This window comes from Triticum aestivum, chromosome 5D (assembly GCF_018294505.1).
Source record: "Triticum aestivum cultivar Chinese Spring chromosome 5D, IWGSC CS RefSeq v2.1, whole genome shotgun sequence".
NCBI lineage: Eukaryota > Viridiplantae > Streptophyta > Magnoliopsida > Poales > Poaceae > Triticum > Triticum aestivum.
In genome coordinates, this window is record NC_057808.1 from 440,404,653 (window position 1) to 440,423,912 (window position 19,260).

Sequence of the window (19,260 nt, forward strand, 5' to 3'; positions counted from 1 at the left end):
CCGATGGCTCCTGGAGATACCTCTTGCTACTGCTGTTCCTACCCGGGAGACGAGTCAAAAACATAAATCACTTGTCACCACTATGTTTAGAGCACATGGGCTTGTGACGGGGTTTACCCATTTACACATACAGACCATAACATTAATTGGTTCCGATGATAACAGTAACAGAACTCTAGCGACACAAAGCGAACGCTTCAGAATGCGGAAATTGACAGCCAACCACCAACAGAACACTATACTCATACTACTAGTAGTACTAGCAGGAGTCTCTCATAGAGGAAGCAATATTAATACTACTAGTACTCTAGCACCAACGGATAAGAAAACATCGTCAAATACTAGCAGCGATCGTCAGCTCTACAACCAACGTGACATCACACAGGCAGAGGCCTTCGGCGACGCAGAGGCCATTTCTGAAGTGGCAAACGGATGTCTCTACAACGAAGGAAGCGTGGCTCGGGCAACGGCCATCTGTCATGAGCAAGAAAGTACAAGTCAATGAAGAGATCTATTTCAAACAAATGTTAAAGATAGATATTAACATGTCTAAGAAAGAGTACTTGTTTCCATCAATTGCTGCAATAGATTCAGTGTTTCCGTGTGTCCCACCAGGCAACAACCATCTGTTGTTGACAGTCATTTCAAAAGGCATAAGAGTTACTGAATAAATTATTTCAAACAATACGTAGATACCGTACTTATGAAAGAATACCTGTTTTCAACACTCTCGGCAATAGTACCATCTGCACTAGTCCTGCAAGTACACCCAAAATCAATTTTACCACAAGGAAACGAGTTAGTTTAAACCAATGACATACCAGCTTAATGCGTTAAAAAATAGGCAAGGATATAAGAGCACGGTGAGAGTGTACGGGTAAGTATGGTATCGAGTATGATAGTGGTAGATAACAACAGAACACGCAAATGAATTAAGTTACCGGAATAATGTACAATTACATCACTACATCAGTGCACAGTATTACACTTTGGGGCACGCACAAGTTGTCATATCAGCCAAACACAATTGGGCCAAAATTATGTTGAAGTGAAAATGATTAAACGATGTGAAAACTAGAGATGAATATACACAGGACAACTTCCCTAAAACCTACAAGCTTCTTTTATTAAAAACAAGACATACCGTGTTTTATTGAAGTTCAATAAGAGGCGGTGAATAACATCCCTCGGCAGGAACGGAGTTTCTTCCTCGTCATAAAAGTTCATTCCAACAAAATTCCCATCATTGTCAATAAGAGGCCCTCCAATCCCAGCCTAGCAAAACAAAAGGAACAACATACAAGAGTTACACACATATATGGTTTGATAGATGTAGTGATAGCTATGTTAGTACTCCAACGCTAATAACTTTTTGGCATGTTAGAGGTACTGGGGAAGTCCACAAGAAATACCTTGGTGATTTCACAGGTGGAGACACAAAGCTCTTTGCAATCAAGTTTGCTTTGTTTGCCAATCAACACCTTCCCCTCAACAGCCATTAGTTTGCGACGCGCAAAAAGACTACCCACAGCTATTACGTCCAAGATGAGGTAACTGGATGCCCATGGATTTTTATTGTACGAGGACGCCAGATCCCATGATGTCAACAAGAGCAACATTGTAGTGTAAATTATAACAGTTCAATATCCCTACAACTCGAAATCCGCCTGGAAGGCAAACTTCAATCTACACTAACAAGGTAATGTTAATAACCAGTATCTGAAATGAAAAGGCGAAAAAAATGATACTAGGAATTAGCAGTAACAACCCATAAGTTATCATCAATCATGTGTGGCACTGCCAGGAACTCTAACCAAACTTGCTGAAGTCAGAATTGTTGCAGAGCATTTTTTGCCCTTTATAAATACACCTGTGCAAGAAAACTTCTTTGCAAATCCTACAGAGATAGTCATTTCAGTTATCAATCATTGAGCAAATTAAAAAAAGGAAAAGTAAGGACTGTATAACAGAGTCATCACCATTGAATGAGGCAAGTGAGACAACACTACGATCCATTTCTGAAGCAAGACGTTTGCTTGATTCTGAAGCAAGTGAGTAGGCACTTCGATCCATTTCTGAACCAAAACCTTCTAATGGTTTCCTCAGGATATCCTTCTTGAACATATCGTCAAGACGATTTATGTATTGCCCGCCTAGCATGATACACAAGTTAAAAATGTTTGATAAAGTTTTCATAGTGTGCGTGTGCAACATAAGGTACTCAACAAAGTAAGTAAAAATGGATTGGCTGCCAAGGGGTCACCCTAGGCCATTGTAGTTTCAATATGTAATCCAAGAAAATTGGAGTGTGATGGTGATGATCCATCTTCCTTCTTCCATCGCACTATTTCCACATCTTGTTTAAGGGTTTGCCAATTATGTCATATGAGTATTCCTCAGAGTTTTGATGTTTCCATATTATCTTGTTTTCCTAACTACAAGTCAGTTTCTGTGACCGTGGATTTGCAGACTGATGTGCCACATGCATGATTCAATATATTTTTATGATTTCCATAGCAACAAGCAGGCATTCACCTGGTTTATCAAATAAATAAAATTGTGAAGACATAATGCCAGTACTAATCAGTCAGTATGTTTTTGCTATGTACTAACAACATATGACCACACACCAAGTTAGTGGATAGGATCCCCATAATCTCCCATTCAGCTTGACCAATGACCATGGACCCAGTTTGAGGAACACAATCTAACTTCCCGTCTCCTCTTCCTCCCTGTGGTTCAATAGCTGTCAAAGGGACAGCCGCGCCTCTAGGGTCCAGGGCTGTCTCATTCTGGCCTTACAGCCAATATCCTATGAAATAAATTTGCTCACCTCCTGCCATGAGGAAACCTGAGTCTCCATAACGACCTTTAATTCTGTGACACCCAAGTTTTTATTTGGATTTTTCAAAAGATTTTATTTGACTTGAGGAGAGTGATTTAAATTTCTATTCTAGAGAACTCTCCCTCTCAAATATTTTTCTTATGGCAAAAGTTTTATTTGGATTCACCCAAGATCTGTCCTTGGTCTTGGAGGTTCTTGCTTTTCATTTGGACTCAAGAAAAAATGTTTTTCATTTGGGGAAAATAACTTTTGAAAATCTTTTGCAAATGCACTATGGCTTTTGGAATAACCCTTTGCCACTTTCAACAATCCCTTCTTGCCATGGCCTTAGTGCAAATCCTCTCTCCTAACCCTTCCCTCACCTTTGGATCATGATTTGCATCAAATCCAGCAAGTTGAACCTCCCCATGTATTATTTCCATTTAAATCTTATTCAAACAAATTTCTGCCTCCTTTCTAGCACTGGAGATTTACAAAGGAACTCCACTTTCTGTCTTGATTTTTGCCCCCAAACCTTTTTCCCCTCCTAGTCCTTTGAACCCTCAACCTAGAACCATGAAGATCCACTGGTCTTCAGTTCAAATTTTTCAAACTACACTTGCTGCAAGTTTGGACCAGATTTGTCAAATTTGGTGAAATTCATTCAAAACTTTCTCCAAAAATTCCAAGTAAAATCAGGCAGCCTCTGGGTGCATTGAGTGGTCACCTCACCAAGTTACAGCTCCAGAAAAATTTATCTCATGGCCAAAACCTTCTGTCGAACACCTGTAGTGCACTGTCTATGTCAAGTTTAGAAAATTCAGAGTTTCAGTCAATGGCCTGCTGTCGTTTTCTTCAGAGAAGGACGTCGATCTCGCCAGTGCCACTGCGTCGCCTTGCCCCTCGTTCCTGCACCGCACGAACGCCTGGCATCTTGCGGGCGTCGGCGACGAGCAGCAGAAGGTGTGCCGCCCCGTGACCGACGCCGGCGGCGGCTTTGCGGACGCCAGCGGGAGACACGGCGCCGACGACGCCACCCAGCGCCGCCCAAACCTCCGGAGCTCGCCGCATGGCCTTCCACTCCCCCGAACGCGCTGCCGCTCTCATCGTGAACCGCAGGGCGCGGAGCGCGCTCTCTGCCGCCGTCGAGCCCGTGCGGTCACCTCACCGTGGACCGACGTCATTACGCCAAGACCAACTCCGTTTAGCTGTGAAACGACTCTAGTAACCTCCACTGATGCTGCCTGGCCACTCAAACCTCCTGCCAATCCACTGCTCCGCCGTAATCGCTCGCCGGAGATTCTCCGTTCACGGCCACCCCGTCGATCTGCCTATAAATAGAGGCCCCGAGCTTCAACTCGAGCACCCACCACCCTGCACTCCCCCTAGAGCACGCCTAGCCACTGGAAGAGCCCCGAGGAGGTCTCCTTCCTCGACTCCGGCCGCCGCGACCCGCCACGGGATCCAGCCCGATTCGCCCCCGTGTGTGCTCCCCCGCCTCCATTCTCTTGCCAGTAGCTTCACCTTGCATCCCTCGTTCTGACCCGCACCTCAATTCGTAGTTTGCAGCCCTCCACCGGAGTTCCCCATCCTCACCCGAGCCGCCGTCCGCCGGAGATAGTGTCGCCGTCGACGTGGTGCTCCCCGTTGGACGAGTCCACCACCCACCGACGCGGAAGAAGACGCTGAAGCTCTTGGTACCCTCCGTTTCTCCTAACTCGCCGTGGTTCGACGCCGGCGTCCACCGCAGTCTTCGGGCGCCGGCGAGCTTTTCAAACCTGACATGTGGACCCCGCGTGTCAGCCTCTGTTTTATTCCACCTCGAACAGTTTTCTGTTGGCGCCTTCGGGCAAATACGTTTTCTCTCTTGCGCTTGCGCATTTCCAATCGAACCGTTTTCTGTTTTCTCAGTTAAAACCCTGGAACTTTTCTGTTTCATTACAGAAAGGTCCCTGGACAGAAACCTTTATAACTTTTTAACAAAAAGGTTATTTTTGAGTGATTCTTTTTCTGACAATCTTCAAATTTTGTCTAGTTTTTTATGGGATTTATTTGAAAAATATTTGGAGAAGTTTCTGTGCATGTGTTGGTTTTCACGTTAGTACCCGTTTCGTGATTGCCGTAGGTTCCGGGAGAGGAGAAGGAGCCGCGAACTTCGCCGAGCTAGAGTCCGACTTCTCCGAACCAGGCAAGCATGTTTTGAACATTTGATATGACAGGTGTTTGCATGTTTGCATGAAGTCTGTGCGTGGCATATGAGTGTCGGTAAATACCTCGTTGCTTGTAAGGCAACGACCCGGTTGTTCCAAAGTTGCGATGATCTCTGAGGAGGGATGGCCTAATCATGTGGTGACATGAAGGGCAGCAAGGTGGTACTGTTGTAGCATACCAGCCTTGCGTCATCCGACTTTCTCCGACGTTAACGTGGTTGGAGCCACGTTATCGTTCTTTTCCCGCATGTTCCAAAGTTGCGATGATCTCTGATGAGAGATGGCCTAATCATGTGGTGACATGAAGGGCAGCAAGGTGGTACTGTTGTAGCATACCAGCCTTGCGTCATCCGACTTTCTCGACGTTAACATGGTTGGAGCACGTTACCGTTCTTTCCCCCTTCCGTGCTACCACATGTCTCATTGCCAGGATGCGGTTTAGTAAGTTGGTAACCTCTTTCCGTGTACACACCAAACAGAGAGGCCGGGATGATGGTACCTTGGCCCAGGATTAAAGCCAGTCATCCGGTCAGGGGGCATGGGTGTTTCCGGTTGGGACCGAGAGGGGGGGCACCCCCTTAGAGCGCGCGTATAGAAATTTGATCCCATGCTACGCGAGGTTGTAGCCTCCCCGTCTCAAGGTTTTTCTTGAACGTTGCCGAGGGTGATCCCTGGCTCCGGAAGGTTGAATTGGGTGTGTACTGGTTAGACGTGTTTCTTCCAAAACACCGTAGACGGAACTAGTCCCCGTGACTACTGAAATCCGTTGGCTGTGGTTAAGTACAAACTCTGCAGAGTCAATTCCTTCCAAATCATCGTATCCATGATCAAATAGTGAAAACATTATATCCATATCTATCCGTGTAGAGAACTTGCCCCCGGTGATCAAGCTCAAGTGGTAAATTCAGATTTATTGTTATTCCTGTGGATGGACTAACTTTATAATTATCTCATGCTTGTGATAATTTATGTTTCCGAACTATTGGATTATTGAGCTGTAATATAAGCCCTTTTGGTGACGTCGCACAGACGTCCGACTGTGGCGTGTCTTTGGTTTTCTTACTTCAATTATAAGCCCTTTATGTGATGTCGCTCAGACATCTGACTGTGGCATGTACTGCCTTTATTTTCTGTTATAAGCCCTTTATGTGGTGTCGCCCCGACGCCCGACTGTGGCAATATTATTCTACTTTTTCCTCTCGAGGAGTCTTTCAGACACTCGTTTGGCACCAGCATTATTATTCCGCATTTTCCGCTCGAGGAGTCTTTCAGACACTCGTTTGGCACCAGCATTATTATTCCGCATTTTCCGCTCGAGGAGTCATTCAGACACTCGTTTGGCACCAGCATTATTATTCCGCATTTTCCGCTCGAGGAGTCATTCAGACACTTGTTTGGCACCAGTACTACTATTCTGCAGTTTCCGCTCGAGGCGTCATTCGGACCCTCGCTTGGCACCCAGTATTTATTACCTCTATGTCTCATCGCACTGGTTAACTTGTTCATGTGCTTCATGTTTACATTTGTTATACCTTATGTCCGAACTGTCTTGCGAGTACTTTCATAGTACTCACCTGGCTTGTTGTTTTGGCCAGATGTTGACGAAGGCGATCTCTTGGATGAAGAGTTTGATAGCGCGTCCGACGCCTAGAGGAGTCCCAGTCAGTCCTGCGCGATCCCGGATATTGGTCACTTGTATTGTATACGCTTCCGCCACCCGCAATAAGTCTCCTCGAGCCTCACTCCGACGCTCGAAGAGCTGTAGTCTTCTGGAATCATATCACTCGCTTCGCGGTGATATTTCCACCACCGTTATTATCGTGAGTTAGTAGTTTGCCACCCTATCCGCCGTATTGTTTATCGGCGTGCATGTAATAAATTGTTGGGCAGTCTCTGCTCAACCTTGTATTATATTTAGTACTCCTGGTATTTTCTTCTGTGACCAAGATATTGTCTACCAGTGAGAAGGAATTCTTCCTCGCTGGTCCGTAAAAGGGATTGGTCTCTCAATAATTATTTTATTGAAAAACCGGTCGTGACAAGCTTGGTATCAGAGCCAGGCTGACTGTAGGAAGCCACTAGGTGCGATCGCTAATCGGTTATTAGCGTTTTTGTGCTTTTTCAGCATTTTGCAATTGTAGCTATTTTCTGTTGGTCATCATAAATTTATGACATGACTACTCAGAATTTTTGCCTACTTTTGTAGATGGCTGGCAGCAGCTGTGAGAATCGAGTGTTCACCAACGTGCCCGAGGGGTTTGTCAAGCTCCTCGTCTCCATCACCAAGCTCGCGATCGGGCCAGCAGCTCGCCCGGAGTTCACACTCTATCAGCACAAGCTCAGTGACGACGTGTCTATGCACCAAGCTGTGGTGCAGTTCAAGGGAGGACGTTCTGCTGCTCGCCACTTCCGTTTTGTGGGAAGGGCCATGCCTACGGAGAGGCATGCCATGCAGATGGCTGCCCGTGAGGCGATAGCTCGCCTTCGGGACATCCTTCCTACGATGAAGACTCGTCGCTACCGCTACCTCCCATGCCATGTGCCATACACCAGCCACTATGCGTTCGCCTGCCATCGGGGAGAACGAGATGAAGCCATCGAGATGGTTGTGGAGTATCTCAAGGCTCTGGAGGAGTCTTTCGACAACCTCGTAGATGATCTTGTGGCTGCCCGCATGGACTTAGTCCGGGGCGGTCCTGCCAGCAGGAAGGAGCTTCTCAACACAGCGCCGCCTCTGACATTCGTCTCGTCTTCAGCCTCGTATGCCCCGGCCATTTTGGCCACTGCTCGCCATCTGCCTACCACTGAGGAGTTCGACCGAGTCATCGCTCCTACTCCAGTCAGAGCCGCACCGCCCGCCGCACACGCTCTACCACCAGTCGCCCCCGCACCATCACCGCAGCGCAGCGTCACGCGCCAGGAGCCAGCTAGAGAGGAGGTGAGGTTGATTCTCCTGGACCGCTGAGCCTTGCCATCGGCAAGGGGAAGGAGATCTTCACCATCTCCGACTGAGAGCACCGAGTAGCCGCATGTTATGCCTGCTTGTATGATGTGTTGTTTTATCTGTACGCTAGTTTGTACTGGTGTGTTTGCTGCCTTCCGGAGTAGTGCGCTAGTTTAAATAACATGTCAGGATTGTGTACGCACATCCTGAGTGCTGTATCATGTGTTTGCTTTTCGCATGTAAGATTTATGTTAAGCAGTCCTTCTCCATGAAAAATCGTTTGTGTTTCTTTGAAAACCTTGAAGCCTTTTAATTGTTGCCTTTGCAAGATTTTTCTTGTGCTACACAGTTTTTTTCTCATGGGTTTTGCAAATAATACCCCAGACTGGAAAAATGTCTCGCCCGTGGACTCGCTCCATGCCCAATCAGCCAGAAGAGGTTTACGGGACACAGACCAGCAACAATTTCACTCAGGGTCAGTCCAGCCAACAAGACAGCGAAGCAGCACTGTCTCAAGTATGCCGCCTCTTCAAGCAAAGCCAGCAACAGCACCAAGAGATGATGAACCATGTCATCAATATGGGAAACCACCGTGAACCCTATCAACCACATTCCAAGTTATCTGAGTTACAGAAGACTCGCCCCTCAACTTTTGCTCACACCGATAGACCGCTGGAAGCCGATGATTGGCTTCGTGAGATTGAAAGGAAACTGATTATTGCTCAGTGCTCAGATCATGAGAAGGTGCTTTATGCACCACACTACCTTACTGGAGCAGCCGCAGCATGGTGGGAAAACTTCCTACACATGCATCCCAGGGAACGCAACATCACCTGGGAAGAGTTCAAGGAAGGCTTCCGTGGGGCACACATCCCCAGGAGCATCCTAAAGATCAAGAAGAGAGAGTTTGATGACCTGAAGCAGAGAGGCATGTCAGTGACAGAATACAATGGTCAGTTTACCCAGCTGTCTCGTTATGCCTACGACGAGCACATGACAGAAAGCAAGAAGATGGAAAAAATTCCTGGACGGCCTGGCACCAGCGCTAAGATGCCAACTGATTGTACACACCTTCCCGGATTTTAAGACGCTGGTGGACAAGGCCATCACCTTGGAGAATGAGCGCCGTAGTCTGGAAGATATCCGCAAGCGAAAGAGGGACAAGACGACTCTTGCCCGCAGCAACCGAGGCAAGACTGAGGTCCCAAGGACAGACGCAAGGAGATCCACGACCACTGAACCAAGGCCCGTCGGACAATTTCATGCCAGGGACAAGGAGTTCACATACCGTCCAGGGGTCACCTGCTATGCTTGTGGTCTACAAGGACATTATGCTAAACAGTGCCCAAAGCCAAGAGACTCGGCACCCAAGCCGAACAATGGTGGAAACAATCCAGCCCCCAAGCGCAACAACTTCAACCCCAACAACAACCACAGGAAGGGTCACCTGAACCATGTGACCAGGGAAGAAGCGCAGAATGCCCCAGACATCGTGCTCGGTACGTTCCCTGTCAACACAGTACCTGCCACGGTTTTGTTTGATTCTGGAGCTTCCCATTCGTTCGTTTCGAAGAGTTTTGTTTCGCAACATGGTTTTCCGATACTTCCCTTGGAAAAATCTATGATCATCAAGTCCCCCGGAAATAAGCAAATCGCTCAGGGTTACTGCCAAGGAGTGGTCATTGAGTTCGAAGGACTACAATTCCACGCGAATCTCATCGTGTTGGAAAGTAAAGGACTGGATGTCATTTTAGGGATGGACTGGTTGACCACCAACAAAGGATTCATCGACTGTTTCAATCGGACAGTGATTCTCACTCACCATCACAGCAAGACTATAAGAGTTTCCGCTCAAGAAAGGCCACGATCACAAAAACCAAAACTGAACAAAATGGACATTGCAGAACTGAGAAAAGTTCCAGTGGTATGCGAGTTTCCCGATGTGTTCCCTGAAGAACTACCAGGCATGCCACCAGACCGAGAGATAGAATTCAGCATTGAACTAGCACCTGGCACCGCTCCCATCTATAAGAAGCCGTATAGAATGGCACCCTCAGAATTGGTGGAGTTAAAGAAGCAGATAAAGGAGTTGTTGGACAAAGGATTCATTCGAGCCAGCTCCTCACCATGGGGTTCGCCAGTGTTGTTCGCCAAGAAGAAGGATGGGACACTGAGACTGTGTATAGACTATCGAGCCCTCAATATGGTCACCATCAAAAACAAATATCCGATGCCACGGATAAATGATTTGTTTGACCAGCTCGCACAAGCCAAGGTATTCTCAAAAATTGATTTGAGATCGGGATATCACCAATTGAAGGTACGGATGGAGGATATTCCCAAGACAGCTTTCACTTCCAGATATGGGTTATACGAGTTCACAGTGATGCCTTTTGGACTAACGAACGCCCCCGCATATTTCGTTCACCTCATGAACAAAGTATTCATGAAATTCATGGACAAATTTGTGGTGGTATTCATTGACGATATTCTGGTTTACTCGAGGACACCAGAAGAGCATGCTGAGCACCTCAGAATTGTTTTGGGAGAATTGAGGAAGCATCAGTTGTACGCCAAATTTAGCAAGTGCGAATTTTGGCTAAGACAAGCTAGTTTCTTAGGCCATATACTGAACCAAGAAGGCGTGGCCGTAGACCCAGAAAAAGTCAAGGCCATACTGGACTAGAAGCCACCCGCCAACGTTACTGATGTGCGGAGTTTCCTAGGAATGGCCGGATATTACAGGAGATTTATTGAAGGATTCTCCACTGTGGCGAAACCTATGACCCAGTTGCTCAAGAAGGACAAGAAATTTGTACGGACGGAAGCATGCGAGCAGAGCTTCCAAGAACTCAAGAAAAAGCTGACAACCGCATCGGTTTTAACTGTGCCAGATATACACAAAAGCTTTGAGGTGTATTGTGACGCGTCCCGAAAAGGTCTCGGATGTGTGCTAATGCAGGATGGCAAAGTTGTCGAATATGCCTCACGGCAGCTGCGAAAACATGAGGAAAATTACCCAACACATGACTTAGAGCTAGCAGAAGTCATACATGCACTCAAGGAGTGGAGGCACTTTCTGTGGGGAAATCGCTGTGAAATATATACGGACCATAAGAGCCTCAAATATATTTTCACACAGCCAGAGCTGAATTTACGCCAACGACGCTGGTTGGAACTGGTCAAGGACTATGACGTTGGTATTCACTACCATCCAGGGAAAGCAAATGTAGTGGCCGATGCCCTTAGTCGAAACCCCAGCCCGGACAATGACAGTCGGCAAAAATTGAGGCCTGATTTTCAGCGAGAGTTCGCTAGGCTCAACATGATGTTGGTCTCCGAGGGCACGGTATCGAACCTGGAAATACAGCCCACCCTGGTGGAACAAATTAAGAAGGCTCAACAGGGACATCCCAGCATCGAAGGCATAAAGAAGAAAATGAATCTCAGTAAGACTTCAGAATTCGTCACAGACAGTGAAGGAACATTATGGTACCGAGACAGACTTTGCGTACCTAACATTGAGGAACTCAAGCAACAGATCTTGACGGAGAGCCACACCGCTCCATACTCGATCCATCCTGGAGGAACCAAGATGTACAAGGACATTCAGGAAAGATTTTGGTGGCACGGTATGAAAAGAGATATAGCCACATTTATTGCTTGTTGCGATTCATGTCAGCGCATCAAGGCCGAGCATCAAAAGCCAGTAGGGCTACTCCATCCTAACAGGATACCAGAGTGGAAATGGGATGAAATATGAATGGATTTCATCGTCGGACTACCCCGATCACAACGCGGAAATGACGCCGTATGGGTCATCACAGACCGACTAACCAAGGTTGCTCATTTCACCCCCGTGAAGACTACCTACTCCACACAAAGACTGGCAAAACTTTATCTCTCTCGTATAGTTTGCTTGCACGGAGTCCCAAAGACTATAATATCAGACCGAGGCACCCAATTCGTCTCCAAATTTTGGGATCACCTACAACAAGCTCTGGGCACGCAACTAGCTTTCAGTACAGCGTACCACCCTCAGACTGATGGACAAACGGAACGTGTAAACCAAATCCTAGAGGATATGCTAAGAGCCTGTGTGCTCACCTATGGATCCAGTTGGGAAGAGAGTTTGCCGTATGCCGAATTTGCTTACAACAACAGTTACCAAGCCAGCTTGCAAATGGCACCCTTTGAAGCATTGTACGGACGAAGGTGTCGTACCCCACTGAATTGGTCAGAAACAGGTGACAGCCGTATCTTCGGCCCAGACATGCTTAAAGAGGCCGAGGAGAAAGTTAAGCAGATCAGGGACAGACTCAAGACAGCACAAAGCCGACAAAAGAGCTACTATGATCAGAAACATCGTGAGGTCAGCTTTGAACCCGGTGATTCCGTATACCTCCGAGTATCTCCTATAAGGGGTCTACAGCGGTTCAAAATTAAGGGGAAGCTAGCCCCAAGATTTATTGGCCCATTTTGTATAAAGGCACGAAGAGGCACGGTAGCCTACCAACTAGACCTACCCAAGGAGCTGTCAGACGTCCATGACGTATTCCACGTCTCACAGTTGAGGAAATGTGTGAGTAACCCGGAGAAGCATGTACCTCATGAGAACATTGATATGCAACCAGATCTCACCTACAGAGAAAGGCCAGTAAAGATTTTAGAAGAGTCTGAACGGAGGACCCGTCAGAAAACGACAAAATTTTTCAGGGTTCAGTGGAGCAACCACACTGAGGATGAAGCCACATGGGAAAGGCAAGATTTCCTCCGGGCAGAGTATCCATATCTATTTGAGGATCAGCAGAAATCTCGAGGACGAGCTTTTTCCTAAGGGGGTAGGTGTTGTGACACCCAAGTTTTTATTTGGATTTTTCAAAAGATTTTATTTGACTTGAGGAGAGTGATTTAAATTTCTATTCTAGAAAACTCTCCCTCTCAAATATTTTTCTTATGGCAAAAGTTCTATTTGGATTCACCCAAGATCTGTCTTTGGTCTTGGAGGTTCTTGCTTTTCATTTGGACTCAAGACAAAATGTTTTTCATTTGGGGAAAATAACTTTTGAAAATCTTTTGCAAATGCACTATGGCTTTTGGAATAACCCTTTGCCACTTTCAACAATCCCTTCTTGCCATGGCCTTAGTACAAATCCTCTCTCCTAACCTCTCCCTCACCTTTGGATCATGATTTGCATCAAATCCAGCAAGTTGAACCTCCCCATGTATTCATTTCCATTTAAATCTTATTCAAACAAATTTCTGCCTCCTTTCCTAGCACTTGGAGATTTACAAAGGAACTCCACTCTCTGTCTTGATTTTTGCCCCCAAACCTTTTTCCCCTCCTAGTCCTTTGGACCCTCAACCTAGAACCATGAAGATCCACTGGTCTTCAGTTCAATTTTTTCAAACTACACTTGCTGCAAGTTTGGACCAGATTTGTCAAATTTGGTGAAATTCATTCAAAACTTTCTCCAAAAATTCCAAGTAAAATCTGGCAGCCTCTGGGTGCATTGAGTGGTCACCTCACCAAGTTACAGCTCCAGAAAAATTTATCTCATGGCCAAAACCTTCTGTCGAACACCTGCAGTGCACTGTCTATGTCAAGTTCAGAAAATTCAGAGTTTCAGTCCGTGGCCTGCTGTCGTTTTCTTCAGAGAAGGACGTCGATCTCGCCAGTGCCACTGCGTCGCCTTGCCCCTCGTCCCCTCCCCATTGTTCCTGCACCGCACGAACGCCTGGCATCTTGCGGGCGTCGGCGACGAGCAGCAGAAGGTGCGCCGCCCCGTGACCGACGCCGGCGGCGGCTTTGCGGACGCCAGCGGGAGACACGGCGCCGACGACGCCACCCAGCGCCGCCCAAACCTCCGGAGCTCGCCGCGTGGCCTTCCACTCCCCCGAATGCGCTGCCGCTCTCGTCGTGAACCGCAGGGCGCGGAGCGCGCTCTCTGCCGCCGTCGAGCCCGTGCGGTCACCTCACCGTGGACCGACGTCATTACGCCAAGACCAACTCCGTTTAGCTGTGAAACGACTCCAGTAACCTCCACTGATGCTGCCTGGCCACTCAAACCTCCTGCCAATCCACTGCTCCGCCGTAATTGCTCGCCGGAGATTCTCCGTTCACGGCCACCCCGTCGATCTGCCTATAAATAGAGGCCCCGAGCTTCAACTCGAACACCCACCACCCCTGCACTCCCTCTAGAGCACGCCTAGCCACTGGAAGAGCCCCGAGGAGGTCTCCTTCCTCGACTCCGGCCGCCGCGACCCGCCACGGGATCCAGCCCGATTCGCCCCCGTGTGTGCTCCTCCGCCTCCATTCTCTTGCCAGTAGCTTAACCTTGCATCCCTCGTTCTGACCCGCGCCTCAATTCGTAGTTTGCAGCCCTCCACCGGAGTTCCCCATCCTCACCCGAGCCGCCGTCCGCCGGAGATAGTGTCGCCGTCGACGTGGTGCTCCCCGTTGGACGAGTCCACCACCCACCGACGCGGAAGAAGACGCTGAAGCTCTTGGTACCCTCCGTTTCTCCTAACTCGTCGTGGTTCGACGCCGGCGTCCACCGCCGTCTTCGGGCGCCGGCGAGCCTTTTCAAACCTGACATGTGGACCCCGCATGTCAGCCTCTGTTTTATTCCACCTCGAACCGTTTTCTGTTGGCGCCTTCGGGCAAATACGTTTTCTCTCTTGCGCTTGCGCATTTCCAATCGAACCGTTTTCTGTTTTCTCAGTTAAAACCCTGGAACTTTTCTGTTTCATTACAGAAAGGTCCCTGGACAGAAACCTTTATAACTTTTTAACAAAAAGGTATTTTTGAGTGATTCTTTTTCTGACAATCTTCAAATTTTGTCTATGTTTTTATGGGAGTTATTTGAAAAATATTTGGAGAAGTTTCTGTGCATGTATTGGTTTTCACGTTAGTACCCGTTTCGTGATTGCCGTAGGTTCCGGGAGAGGAGAAGGAGCTGCAAACTTTGCCGAGCTAGACTCCGACTTCTCCGAACCAGGCAAGCATGTTTCGAACATTTGATATGACAGATGTTTGCACGTTTGCATGATAGTCCGTGCGTGGCATATGAGTGTCGGTAAATACCTCGTTGCTTGTAAGGCAACGACCCGGTTGTCCCAAAGTTGCGATGATCTCTGAGGAGGGATGGCCTAATCATGTGGTGACATGAAGGGCAGCAAGGTGGTACTGTTGTAGCATACCAGCCTTGCGTCATCCGACTTTCTCCGACGTTAACGTGGTTGGAGCCTCGTTATCGTTCTTTTCCGGCATGTTCCATAGTTGCGATGATCTCTGATGAGAGATGGCCTAATCATGTGGTGACATGAAGGGCAGCAAGGTGGTACTGTTGTAGCATACCAGTCTTGCGTCATCCGACTATTTCTGACGTTAACATGGACGGAGTCACATTACCGTTCTTTCCCCCTTCCGTGCTACCACATGTTTCATTTGCCAGGATGCGGTTTAGTAAGTTGGTAACCTCTTTCCATGTACACACCAAACAGAGAGGCCGGGATGATGGTACCTTGGCCCAGGATTAAAGCCAGTCATCCGGTCAGGGGGCATGGGTGTTTCCGGTTGGGACCGAGAGGGGGGGCACCCCCTTATAGCGCGCGTATAGAAATTTGATCCCATGCTATGCGAGGTTGTAGCCTCCCCGTCTCAAGGTTTTTCTTGAACGTTGCCGAGGGTGATCCCTGGCTCCGGAAGGTTGAATTGGGTGTGTACTGGTTAGACGTGTTTCTTCCAAAACACCGTAGACGGAACTAGTCCCCGTGACTACTGAAATCCGTTGGCTGTGGTTAAGTACAAACTCTGCAGAGTCAATTCCTTCCAAATCATCGTATCCATGATCAAATAGTGAAAACATTTATATCCATATCTATCCGTGTAGAGAACTTGCCCCCGGTGATCAAGCTCAAGTGGTAAATTCAGATTTATTGTTATTCCTGTGGATGGACTAACTTTATAATTATCTCATGCTTGTGATAATTTATGTTTCCGAACTATTGGATTATTGAGCTGTAATATAAGCCCTTTAGGTGACGTCGCGCAGACGTCCGACTGTGGCGTGTCTTTGTTTTTCTTACTTCAATTATAAGCCCTTTATGTGATGTCGCTCAGACATCCGACTGTGGCATGTACTGCCTTTATTTTCTGTTATAAGCCCTTTATGTGGTGTCGCCCCGACGCCCGACTGTGGCAATATTATACTACTTTTTCCTCTCGAGGAGTCTTTCAGAAACTCGTTTGGCACCAGCATTATTATTCCGCATTTTCCGCTCGAGGAATCTTTCAGACACTCGTTTGGCACCAGCATTATTAATCCGCATTTTTCGCTCGAGGAGTCTTTCCGACACTCGTTTGGCACCAGCATTATTATTCCGCATTTTTCGCTCGAGGAGTCATTCAGACACTCGTTTGGCACCAGTACTACTATTCTGCAGTTTCCGCTCGAGGCGTCATTCGGACCCTCGCTTGGCACCCAGTATTTATTACCTCTATGTCTGATCGCACTGGTTAACTTGTTCATGTGCTTCATGTTTACATTTGTTATACCTTATGTCCGAACTGTCTTGCGAGTACTTTCATAGTACTCACCTGGCTTGTTGTTTTGGCCAGATGTTGACGAAGGCGATCTCTTGGATGAAGAGTTTGATAGCGCGTCCGATGCCTAGAGGAGTCCCAGTCAGTCCTACGCGATCCCGGATATTGGTCACTTGTATTGTATACGCTTCCGCCACCCGCAATAAGTCTCCTCGAGCCTCACCCCGACGCTCGAAGAGCTGTAGTCTTCTGGAATCATATCACTCGCTTCGCGGTGATATTTCCACCACCGTTATCATCGTGAGTTAGTAGTTTGCCACCCTATCCGCCGTATTGTTCTATCGGCGTGCATGTAATAAACTGTTGGGCAGTCTGTGCTCAACCTTGTATTATATTTAGTACTCCTGGTATTTCCTTCTGTGACCAAGATATTGTCTACCAGTGAGAAGGAATTCTTCCTCGCTGGTCCGTAAAAGGGATTGGTCTCTCAATAATTATTTTATTGAAAAACCGGTCGTGACAAATTCTTGCACATACAGCTTCATCAACCTCTTCCTTAACACTGCAGCACAATGTAGAAAACTCACTGTGATAAATCCAAAAGGATAATATATCAAGAGACACAGACCATGCACAAAATGAGAGTATTAAACAAGGGAAATATAGAAAAAGAAGGGAGCACCAAATAGTTGCATATATTTTACAGCAGATAAATTTAATAAAATTTAGAACAATTTCTCCATGGGTCTGTTTAAATGCAAGTTTAGAGTGTAGCAGAAATATTTATTAGCGCCAGATTAATATAACAACCGTAATCTAGTACATTGCAAATGCAGCTTATTGGGTACAGGAAAAGAGATGGTCAAAGATGCAGAGCAACAGGAGATGTCAAAAAAAAACACAAGTACAGAAATGCTAATGAGCAGTTTTGGGGATAAATTTGTAAACCTCGAAAGCTGCTCTTTGGCGCACAGAATGATACACCTTACACAAACTCAAATAGAAATAGGGCAGGGAGATGTACTGTAGGATGCAGTCAGAGAGAAGAAACAGAGTGTGGTTCATCAATACTGAAAGTGCGCATACCTGACCATCCCGCGAAACCACATGAATTCACGAATTGAAGGCCTTCGTACATAGGGGGTCTTTCGTTCCTTGGTACCAGAGTAGTTCATCCCGACAAAGTTGCCATCAAAATCAACAAGGGGACCTCCAATCCCCACCTACCACAAACACGAGGATGAAGTTATGCATGAAAAATGCGATTCATAATGCCTGAAACTAAGGATATGCATCAGCGCATACAATGATAGAATATAGATTAAGCCATTCATACCATCAAACACTTATTTATTTGAACTATATACGAACTAAAGCAGCTAGCTCACCTCATGGATTCGGCATGTGCTTAACATCCTCTCATCGGTATGAGAAAATACAGAGGCAAGATCTACTCCGCTTCTCGTCTTTAATTCTCCTGAATCATAATAGCGCCATACAGCTACTACCTTCCTATAAGGCTCAAACTGCATGGCACGATCAAGACTTAGATGATATAGATGGGTGGGATCAATAACATCAACTTTCTTGATTTTGACTATGAAAAAATGAACATATAACTCAGGATTCTCTATCCACCCAGTGACAATCTGATCATCGGGAAGGCGTACTTTAATCTGAAATGAGCACAGGGCAATCGCTGTACTGAATTAATCATAACAGGTGCAGCATATACATTAGCATAATTAATAATCCAGAAAAGGTTACCATCAAACTTTCGGTGATCTTCCTTAGACGCCAGGTATAAGGAATCAAATTTATCGATGCCAGTAAACACGTGGCATCAGGACATGAGCTTCCCATGCATGTGCCTGTGCATTCACGTAACTTGGTATCACCTGGAGAGGGAGAGAGAGTCATACGTGCAAACTGAATAGCTGATCTTAAAACAAGGTAATATGAGAAATTATTAACAGTATAATCACCAACCATCGAATGAAGCAAGCGACACAACACTCCTACGCAACCTTGAAACTACCTGCTCGCTGAGTTCACTCAGGACCCCTGGACTGGATTCACTCGAGCTGCCGGATATCGCTAAGGAGCTTGCCTCAGTGAGTTCACTCGAGGCACCTGGGCCGGATTCACTCCAGCTGACGGATGTCGCTACGGAGGTAGCATCCAAACCTAGTTATAGTTCAAAATAAAATCATGCGCGATACAGTTAACAGAAGCGGCAACTTATCATTATGAATGTGTGCGTTGCAGAAAAAGGGGAACAGACATGGACTCACTTGGCCTAGTTGCTCTTTCGTAAGGGCATTTTTGCTCTTGATCGCCTCTCATCAGACGGCGCTTCTTTTTCGGCATCGATCTTTAATTGCAAGCCAGCCTGAATAGCATAGCAAGGAACTTTTTTATTTGCGGGAAGGAGCACCCGCCCGGTAACCAGGGCACCACTCTGGACGAGGTCCTGGCACGTACTGCTCGGCGCGGTAGAACGTGCAGTCGCCGTTGCCGACGCGTCCGGGCAGCTGGTCGTCACCCTTGCCCGGCAGCGGCGATAACGCCATGGATCGTCGGTAACGCCATGCCCAGCCGTGGAGGTCTCGCTGGAGCAATGAAGATATTTTCACTGAATTGGGTTGGTGGAGAACGTGATACGATGGTTCAGCGGAAAACCGCAAATTAACGACGCCCGCGTACAACGGCAAAAGGCTATCGATAAGCAGCC

The 19,260-nt window shown here is 47.1% G+C and overlaps 1 pseudogene; it reads right to left on the reverse strand.

The window, feature by feature from the left end:
• Nucleotides 1-377: 377 nt before the first annotated feature.
• On the reverse strand, nucleotides 378-19,099 carry LOC123120854 (uncharacterized; annotated as a pseudogene).
• Nucleotides 19,100-19,260: the final 161 nt, after the last annotated feature.